Source organism: Corvus cornix, chromosome 12 (assembly GCF_000738735.6).
Source record: "Corvus cornix cornix isolate S_Up_H32 chromosome 12, ASM73873v5, whole genome shotgun sequence".
NCBI classification, from domain to species: domain Eukaryota; kingdom Metazoa; phylum Chordata; class Aves; order Passeriformes; family Corvidae; genus Corvus; species Corvus cornix.
Genome location: NC_046342.1, coordinates 9,031,816 through 9,041,044, shown reverse-complemented (window position 1 = coordinate 9,041,044; position 9,229 = coordinate 9,031,816). Strand labels below are relative to the sequence as shown.

General features: G+C 44.9%; 1 long non-coding RNA gene across 1 annotated transcript; it reads left to right on the top strand.

The window, feature by feature from the left end:
• Positions 1-3,541: 3,541 nt before the first annotated feature.
• Positions 3,542-9,040, top strand: LOC109143366. The gene is made up of 4 exons (XR_002043489.2): positions 3,542-3,683; positions 5,728-5,868; positions 6,806-6,954; positions 7,209-9,040. It is a non-coding gene; the product is annotated as an uncharacterized LOC109143366 (long non-coding RNA).
• The last annotated feature ends 189 nt before the right edge of the window (positions 9,041-9,229 follow it).

Genomic DNA, 9,229 nt, shown 5'->3' with positions numbered 1-9,229 from the left:
AAGTGCACTTCTGCAGAAAATTTCCCAAGGCATCCAAGGACTATCTGAAACCCACAAGCCTGCCCTAAAACCACAGCTGCAACAAAAGAGGAAGAGTCCACAGCAGAACTGGGAGCATATTAAACCTTGCAAAATCGGTCCCTTTCTGTGGTGGGGAGCATGTGTATAAATGCATATGTACATATACATGGAGAGAGAGCTGTGCTTGTTCAGCATCAGGGCTAAAAGTGATGGCAGAATGTAGGAATGCTGAGCAGGGGTGGTGATTTCAGGCAGGGCTGAATCAAGTGGAGTGGCCTGAACCAGTGGCTTCACAAGGAGAATGACCAGTCTTCCCAGGACCTAGAGGATTTAAAGGATTCTGGGTGGTTTGTGAGCCACAGAGGTAAATTCAGCGAATGTGTAAATGAGAGAGTGAACCATCAGAAAGAGAGCAGCAAGGAAGAGGGTGCAGATGAAAAGATGTCGAAAAGGTGCAGAGTACATAAGGCAAAAGGAGTGTAATTTCCAAGTGACACTAAGGAAGAACATAGGAAAAGAAAGTTAAAAGATTGTGTTAAAATATAGACAGCTGTCTAACATTCCAGTACCATCTCTGTTCTTATCAGTCCTGACAACACTGAGTGCAGCCACTGTTGAGTTCCGAGTTGTGCAGGGTCCCATGAAGGCAGTGTTCAAAACTTACCCCAGTGAGACTCTGCCCAAAGTGGCTGCTTTCCTGGGCATTGAGTCAGGAGCTCAGGGTTAGCTCTGTGGTGCAGGACCTTTGCTGGGCAGGTGTGTGTCCCTCCTGAACAGCTTTGCTGGAGCTGGAATGACTCTGGCCCCAGGGATCTTGACAAAGAAAGGAAATTCACAAGGCCTGTGCCTGGACACATTGTCTGTAAGAGCTGTGGCTTATATGGACAAGCCTCTGGGCCCATAGTGCTGGTGCATACTTCAGGAACGTGCCTATGGTATGGTTTGCAATCAGAGCTGCATATTTTGCCTGCTGCATGTATCCAGATGCAAGTTTCTGTTCTTCACATGTGACCATGTCCAAGGCGTGCACTAACACAGATTAATGGATTGCCACAACCCTACATGATGTAGAAAAATCCTTCCTTAACTGAGCAGGCACAGACAGTAGGGCTCTGAGTTAAGCAGGTATGGAGCCTGTTCTAAATCTCAGGAGTCTGAATGTCCTGGGCACAGCACACTCGCCTCCTGGAGGATTTTAGAAAGCACAGAAGAAGGAAATGCATGGGAGGTCCTTGCTGCTATCTCAGTTCTTCTGAGCACAAGTTCAGAAGAAAAACAGCTACTCCATGCTATGTCTGGACTGCAGGCAGACAGGCTCCACTGGGCAAGCCACAGCCCTGGTTCCCTGACCACCTCATTCAGGCCAGGGATGTGGTTTGGAGCTCCCTGACCTCCTTTAGTGCACACACCCAATCTTCCTTCCCAGGAAGTCAGATCAGAGCTGCTGTAACCCTCGAGATGGAAGGTCCAAGGAGGGGCTGAGATCAGGGGTTACAGCAGTCTTTCTGTCTCGGGGGTTATCCATGTCTTGCCTTCCACTGGAGCAAAATTCACTTTCATACCCCTCAAAGTCAGTTTGCTGTGGAATTGGTGGGGAAAGAGAGTAAAGCAAGAAGATAATGCAGTGGGGCAGCATTTCTTTGCATCTTTCCTGGGTAGAGGCATTGTCCCCGTTCCCATCACTTGCAGGACCAGCTGTGATTTCTGGCAATGCCAGACACAGCCATCACTCTCTGGGTTCCTTTCCCTTTCATTGTCCCTCTGGAGAACAGGACTCCTGTTAAAAACCCTGCAAGTATCATTGAGAGCCAGCTCTATTATTCACTAGCCAGTGAAGCAAGACAGGCATACTCTCCCACAACCTAGGGATGCCCCTCTGATCTATTACCAATGGGGCTATCTTTAATGGGATCAGAGCCTGCCCTTTTTCACATCCCACAGGGACAACACCTGCCCACCAGAGAACAAAGAAGAAACCTGTTGTGATGGGAAAAAAGACAGAGTTCTCTCCAGAGAGGCATCGAGGCTGTTTGATTAAGAGCATCTTTCTCCCAGCCAGCTGGTTTGCTAGCAAAACAACCAACTAGACTTCATCTTTATGCAAGAGAGAAAATCTCTGTGAAGCAAATGCGACGAGTCCCATTTTACATGCCTATATAAACCACAAGAAAGCTGGGGAAATCTTTACAGAAAAAGACTGTAGGAGTAAGAGGGAAAATATTTCTGCCTAAACCCAATATTTTAAAAATATTTTTAAGGGGTAATTTCAGCACAACATTTGAAATTCTGCAGCAAAGAGATCTATCTAGAAGCTTCATCTCTAGCTTGTCTTCCTCAAAAGACACAACAGTTACCATTGCTGTACGTTTGTCTGTAGCCCCAGTCTTTGCAGAGGTGCAGCATCCCAGTCAGGCAGGTCTGATTCCAGCTGTGTTTTCTGCATGAATGTCCTCTGGAGACTGTCCCATGTGTGCGTATCTGCCCAGGAGTGCCCTTCACCTGTAGTACTCCCAGTCCTGAGGCAAGAAACCAGGACAGGACCAAACAACCCCCATCTCCTTGACAATGGTGCCATACTCCATACCAAACCATGACTTTTTTTTGTCTGCCTGTTTCTCAAATTGGAGACCAGGCTTCATTGCTGGTGCTTATCCCATGAGCTGCCCCGAGCAAAACTGGCATATGAGCACAGGTGCAAGTTCCAAGGGGGTCAGAAGAAGGTTGCCTATGACCCAGGGGCCTTTGTGGTAGATGGTTCATTAGCCCTGTCCAGAGTTGGAGTGGAAGAACTCAGGCATGCATCCTAGTTTCTTTGGCAGTTTGGTGACTCTGGCAGAAGTGTAATTGTGAGCAAAGCTTTATTCCAGTGGATGCAGCACGTAGCAAGAAGTTCACCTTCAGTTAGAGAGGATCTTAATATGACCTTCTCTAAAAAAGGGGCATTGTTTTGAGTTGTTAAACAGCTGCTGTGTTCCACCCCACTAATGGTTGCAATTCAGGAGTGAATAATATAAGCCTTAGATAAACAGCTGGTAAAATAATTTGGGATCTTTCCTGGTGGGGGAAAGCAGGCACATTACTCAACAAAAAGAAATTATTATTCTCACTGCCTAGGAAATGAAGTGTTCTCCTTTCATCATCAAGTGGGCTGTCACACAAAATCTCTCCCCGCCCTTCTGGAAACAGCCCAAGCCATTTGCACTGCTCTCTTGCCATCTTCACTCTCATAGGAAGCAAGAGACAGTTTTAGTTTGGATTCACGCATCTTTTCTGTTTTTCCTTCCAACCTTTGTCTCCTTCTCCGTCCCATCCCCAGTCTTCTTAAAAATAACCCTCCCAACTGCCCTTCTTCTGTTCTGTACGGACACAAACACCATCTCCTTTCTTGAAGCAGCCAACATGACCGCAAGAGAAGCAAAAGTTCCCCCCAGCCGCTCCCTCCTGCCAAGCTCCCGGTGTCTGCTCGGTACACGCTGTGTCTGCTGGGCTGGGGCAGGACTGCAAAGCACCGGGCCTTGGGTCTTGGCCTCCATCGGATGAACAATTTCCCGTTGAAGGTTACTCACTTCCTGTTTTCCGTATTTAGACAATCTGGGCCTATTGGGAGCTTTGATTTGTTCTAAACTTCAGCTGTTTTAAACGTTAAGTCGCAGGAGACTGAGGTAAGGGGGAGGAGGGGGAAAGGCCTGGAGACAAATTAAGGCTATTTAATACCCGGACTGTGTTCTCTCCGCAGTGTTCCAGTGACCATTAGAGCATGTGAAAGGAAGGTCAGGGGCTGACAGCATGGGAGATGGCGAAAGGGCTGCTTCACAATGGGCCGGGGCTGGAGGCGCTGCGTGCGGCTCTGTGTGTGCGTGGGGCTCTCCGTGAGTGCGCGCGGTCAGCGCTTGGAATCAGCCGGGGGATGCACTCCAGTGACTAATGTCTCCAGTGTGTCATTTGTGCCACAAACAGCTCTATGGAGGTGGTAACAGCCATGCAGCAGCTCCACAGAAAAGGCAGGGAGGAGTCTCTAACCTAGAGAGTGTTGTGCCCTTTCCCTGTGCCTATCAGTGCACACCACATGCTGACATTTGTCAGAACTTGCCCTGAAGTTTGCTAGGCTGGAGCAAGTTGACACTTGTATATAGCTGATAGGGCAGGTTATGTCTTCTTCATGCCTGCTTTGCATGGGTAAACTGAGGCATGGAGCGCTGTAATTCTGCTTTTTATCAGAAAGTGAGTGTGTGAGGGAATGGGGTGAGTCCTGGCACCAGTCAGGCAGTGGTCTGCCTCCAGAGATGTGCTTTTTCATCGAGAACATCTTTCATGTGCCAGTGGGAGTAATGCTTGGAAAGAGAAAAATAGTGTGCAGTCCAGAGTGCCTGTGGGCTCAAAGGTTACGTGAAGGATTTTGGTCTGTTCCTTTTTGTTCATCTAGTTCTTTCTATAATTAACTCTCCAAATTGTGTGGTTTTACTTTCAAATTTTTCAAGGATCTACAAAAAAGAAAAGAATAAGAAAATAATGGATGGGCTGAATTAAAGCAGGAGATGGTAAATTGATCTGAATTTTACAGCAAAATCCAGTAGGGATTGCCTTGAAATCACCCTGGCAGGATAACCTGCCACCAGAATGCCAATGTGGGCAAGTGGGAGTGAATTAAAGAACCAGAGATAAAACATCACAACCAAAATAGACAATAAAATGTCCCAGGTAAAGAAATCTGCCATGTACTCTCTGCACGACAGAGAACAGGCAGGACCTGAATCAAGAGCCAAAGGAAAATAAAAGCACTGGGGAAGACTCTGGTGAAGCACTGAAGTGTTTAGAAGAAACAAGGGTCCATGTTCACACTCTGGCATTGATAGGCCCAACTCCAAATGATTTACACAGGCTCTTGACCCTCCTGAGCCAGAGTCAACTTTCCCCCAGATAACTCCCTGCAGCCCAGAGTGCAGAACCACAGAGAGAGGCGCGTGCAGGATACAGGCAGGTGGCTGGTTTCTGCCTGGCACTGCTGCACAGGCTAGGTTAACATTATACTTCCCTGATTCAGGTTTTTATAGACCAAACAGTAGCAGTTCCCTCCCTCTGTGGTATGTTGAAGCCTTTTTCTGAAGGAGGGATTAGTTCTCTATTGTCTTTCTGCCTGCTGGATGTTTTCTCTGCTGTTATCTCTCACCCTGCGACCGCATTTTGTTGAGATGCACTTTTGGTGCTCAGAAATGCAACTTAGTTCTTACTGCAAATGCAGGGCAGTTCTGCAGTGTCTCCCATAAGTTCCCTCTGATGGGGGTCCTCGACCTCCCAGCAGCACGTTGGTGCAATGTGAGCCCTGGATTTAGGACAGGCTCTGGATCTGACATAGACACATCAGACTGAACCACCAGGATTGACTGCAAAGCCGGCACCATGGAGAATTGCACCCAAAGCTGTTCCGGCAAATGGTGTCTCTGAATTGGCACCAGTCGGCTGCCCTGATGCTGAGGTTTGATCTGTTAGACCCAGAGCAGCCTGGTTTGCACTCATATCACCATGCTTAAAGAACAGTCACTTAATCTCACTTAGAAATGTTTACTTGCAAGGACCAGATGGCCCAGGGAGTTGGACTAAACAAAGCATTTTACTTCTAGGTCATGCATTCTAATCCAGTCCAGGTTGGTGATAAATGAACATACTCACCTGATAGCCACTCTTGGCTTCATTTTGGTTGTTTTTCAGGCTAATTTCCAAGGGGAGATGCCACTCCACAAAATCTCCCTCTCTGCCCTGCCACAGTTGGTACTGATTTGACTGTCTCTGCGGAGAAGCCAAGGATCAAATGCTCCATGGCGCCAGACTGTTTTCTTTTGCAGCCTGCAGGTAAGGGGAAGTTGTCCTGTGTCTGGATGTGTCACGCCTGCTCTGAGGATGGGCAGGAATTCAGTTTGTAAATCTGCCACTCCAACTCCCTCCACCAATGTGAAATTAATTTTTAAAAACCTGGGAAAATGCTTAATTGCAGTTGACATATAGGCACTCTCTGCTATGAACTTTACATGCAATCACAGATAACAGCATCAAAATTAATGCCTGCTTCCCACTTGTCCTGCTATAAGCAATAAACGTTTGGCAAGTCAGTAAATAACAAAATTCTCATGTGGCCATCTACAGGTCACCAGGATACTTAAGAAGTTTGCGTTAATTATACCATGTTTGCCATCAAAGAGGGGATATTAACCCTTTTGAGCTGTTGCAGGAAAGCACTGGAGTCATTTGAAAGTAAGTAAATGATGTCTTGTCACTAAAAGTGCAACATTTGCAAAATAATAATAATAAAAAGGGATGTTTGAAGCAAAAACCTCACTAAACATCATGGAAAATATAGTACCTTTTCAGCTTTCCTTTTATTTATTTTGTATTTTGACATCAAACACTCCCTGTAACCTAATCTTCTTGGCTTTTGATGTGGCCGTGGAGACATGACAATTAAGCACGGCTTAAAACAATAATCCCAACAACAGGAACCAAAGGCAAGTAATGTCAGGGTTCCCCCCTCACAAAAAGCCTGTCCCCCCGTGTTTGGTAGTAGTGAAAGGACTATAAATCCCAGTTTGTTGCCTCGATATCTGTTCTGTGCTTACACTTTACGTTGAACTTTACACACTTGCTCCATTTCCATTCCCTGCTGTTTGTTTTTCTTCTGCTATGCAAAATGTCTGGAGACAAACACGATACACACATTGCAGAGAGATGGTTTGATCTTTCTCAGATTAGTGCCACCTGACAAACACGGGATTATTTATTATCTGTGTTGCAGGAACTGCTGAAGCCCCCGCTCAGAGAGGCACGCTCCTCCAGGCGCAGGGGGATGCAGCACCCCTCCCGACAGCCTGATGGATCGTGGCCCCAGTTCTGTCAGCAGATCCCACCAAACCAGCAAAATACCGGCAGAGAGGCAGCCCCCAGGTAAGCCACCCTCACAACCTGAATGGGATGTGTGCTGTGCAACCAAAGCTAACAGCTTGATTATTCTATGTTTTAAAGAGATGTCGCTAGTTCTGCTTTCTCAGATATTCAAAGATGGAGGGAGAGAGCTGAGATTAGTTATAACCCTGTTTTAAACCTGTCTGAAAAAGAACATGTTTCTTTTTAAATGAAGCTTGCACGGTATGCTATAAACTGCCTCTTTTTTTTTTTTTTTAATGGGTGTTTGCACTAAGCCTTGCTGAACAAGTTGGAGAGATGATTAACTCGTCTGAAATGATGCGGGAAGGCCTCGTCCCAGTTGTGTGTTCTTCCTTCAGCACATCGAGAGCTGCTGCGACTCTGTGGTATTCACAAGCAGGGCTTGCAACCAGGGCTGGGCAGGAGGCTGCAGGGGGAAAGAGGCACTGCTAGAAAGGGCTGGAATTTACACACACACACACTGAAAAAGGAACTCAGGTTATTTTTTCCTTAATGAGTAAAGAGTTATCCCCAAGCTGGTTTCCACAGAAGTGAGACACATTTCCCAGAGGGTCAAAGGAGGAAACCCAAAGTTCATTAGCAATTTTCTTGAAAATATTGTTGCAGCAGCAGCAGTGCCCACCCCTGCGTGTGGCAGGGTGACTTTGCTTCACTTTGTAAGACCCCAAGGAGCTCCCTGTGTGGGTCAGACTCGACTGTGTGATGAAAGCAGCTGCAAAATTTTTGGTCATGGGAAGATCTGTTTGGTAAGAGCTTTTCTCCATCCTCACATGCCAGCCCATGTGCACACACCCTGCACCCACGGCTGCAGCCCTTGTTCCCAGGGCAGCACTGAGCAGCTCCAGGCTGGCCATCTCCCCTTGCTCCCTTCACGCCACTGATAATGACAAATGGCAAGAAACAGGTTTCCAGTTTGAGAGTGCTCCTTTGGAGAACTTTCTCTGGCCTAATACAGGTCCTGCCTTGAAACCCATTAAGCAGCTGGCCACTTTTCTGCGTTTACAGTGCTTTTAAAATGTGTTTTTAATGTAAAAGCGTTTCTCCAAACACTTTAAGAGAAACAGCACAAAAAAAACTCAAGAGAAACCACAGTTCATCATCTACAATGCGGCTGCTGCCTCAAATTTTAAACTAGCTTAGAAACTTTAGCGCACTTAACTGCATGACCTCGTCACCCCAAAACACTGGAGAATGAGCTTTTGTACCTGTGCTTCTAATACTAAATCATTCTTTAACTACCTTTTTTTGTCCTACCCTGTTAGGTTTTTGAAATATCAATAAGTGTTCTGCATAAAGTATTAGCTAATAATTCTACTGGCAACAATGACAATAATTTTTCCTCTCTCCCTACTAAAAGCAGCTTTTATGACATGAAGCAGAGCACAGGTAGTTTCACAAAAAAGGTATTTTATTATTCTTAGCAATATTCACCTTGAAGGAATATGAGGAAAGCATACACTTTTTACAGACAATATATAAACATGTTGTACATAATTAACAATAACTTAGTTCACTAATCCAAAAATAAGCAAAATAAAAATTAAAATAAAAACAGAAAATACTGAAGAATTTTATGCTGATACAAGTACAAAATAATTTAAATCTCAACTGCTGTTGTCTATGCTGCAGTGACTGACAATATATTGCACTTTGTCAACTGTATCAGTAATCCCTGTCTTTCACCCACATCCCTTCCCCTCTGCCCAAATCCTACAGAAATTTGAGTTGGGTACAAATAATGTACAACTGTACCATTGTAAAAGGTAAAAAGTAAAAAGGACCTAATTTTTTACCTCAGTAGATTAAAAATTCATATGATTTCTCCCAACCAATTTAGTTTCCCATATATTTCCACTTCTTTACAAAGTGCACCTATATGCCTACGCAGACCAAAAAAAAGGAGGAAAGCAGGATTTTCATGGCTGCTTGGTTCTTAATTATAAAATACTAGAATTACAGGTTTAAAAAAAATTTACATACATCCATTTTTTGTTTCATTCTGTTTTTTTCTTTAAAGCAGGACTTTTGCAGTAAAGATACAATTTGGCTTGATCCAAAAAAAAAAAAAAAAAAAAGAAAAACCCAACAACAAAATAGTTAAAATTTAGAAAAATAAAATAAAAAGCTTGTCACAGAGTTAAGCTTACGTGGTTTACATTATCAAACCCCTCTGTTCATTGGGGCATTTTCATCAGAAGTATAGCTAAATATGTACACTGTATGTTATACTGGAGCTTGTGTTCACGAGAGGCATCAGATCATAACAATCAATAGA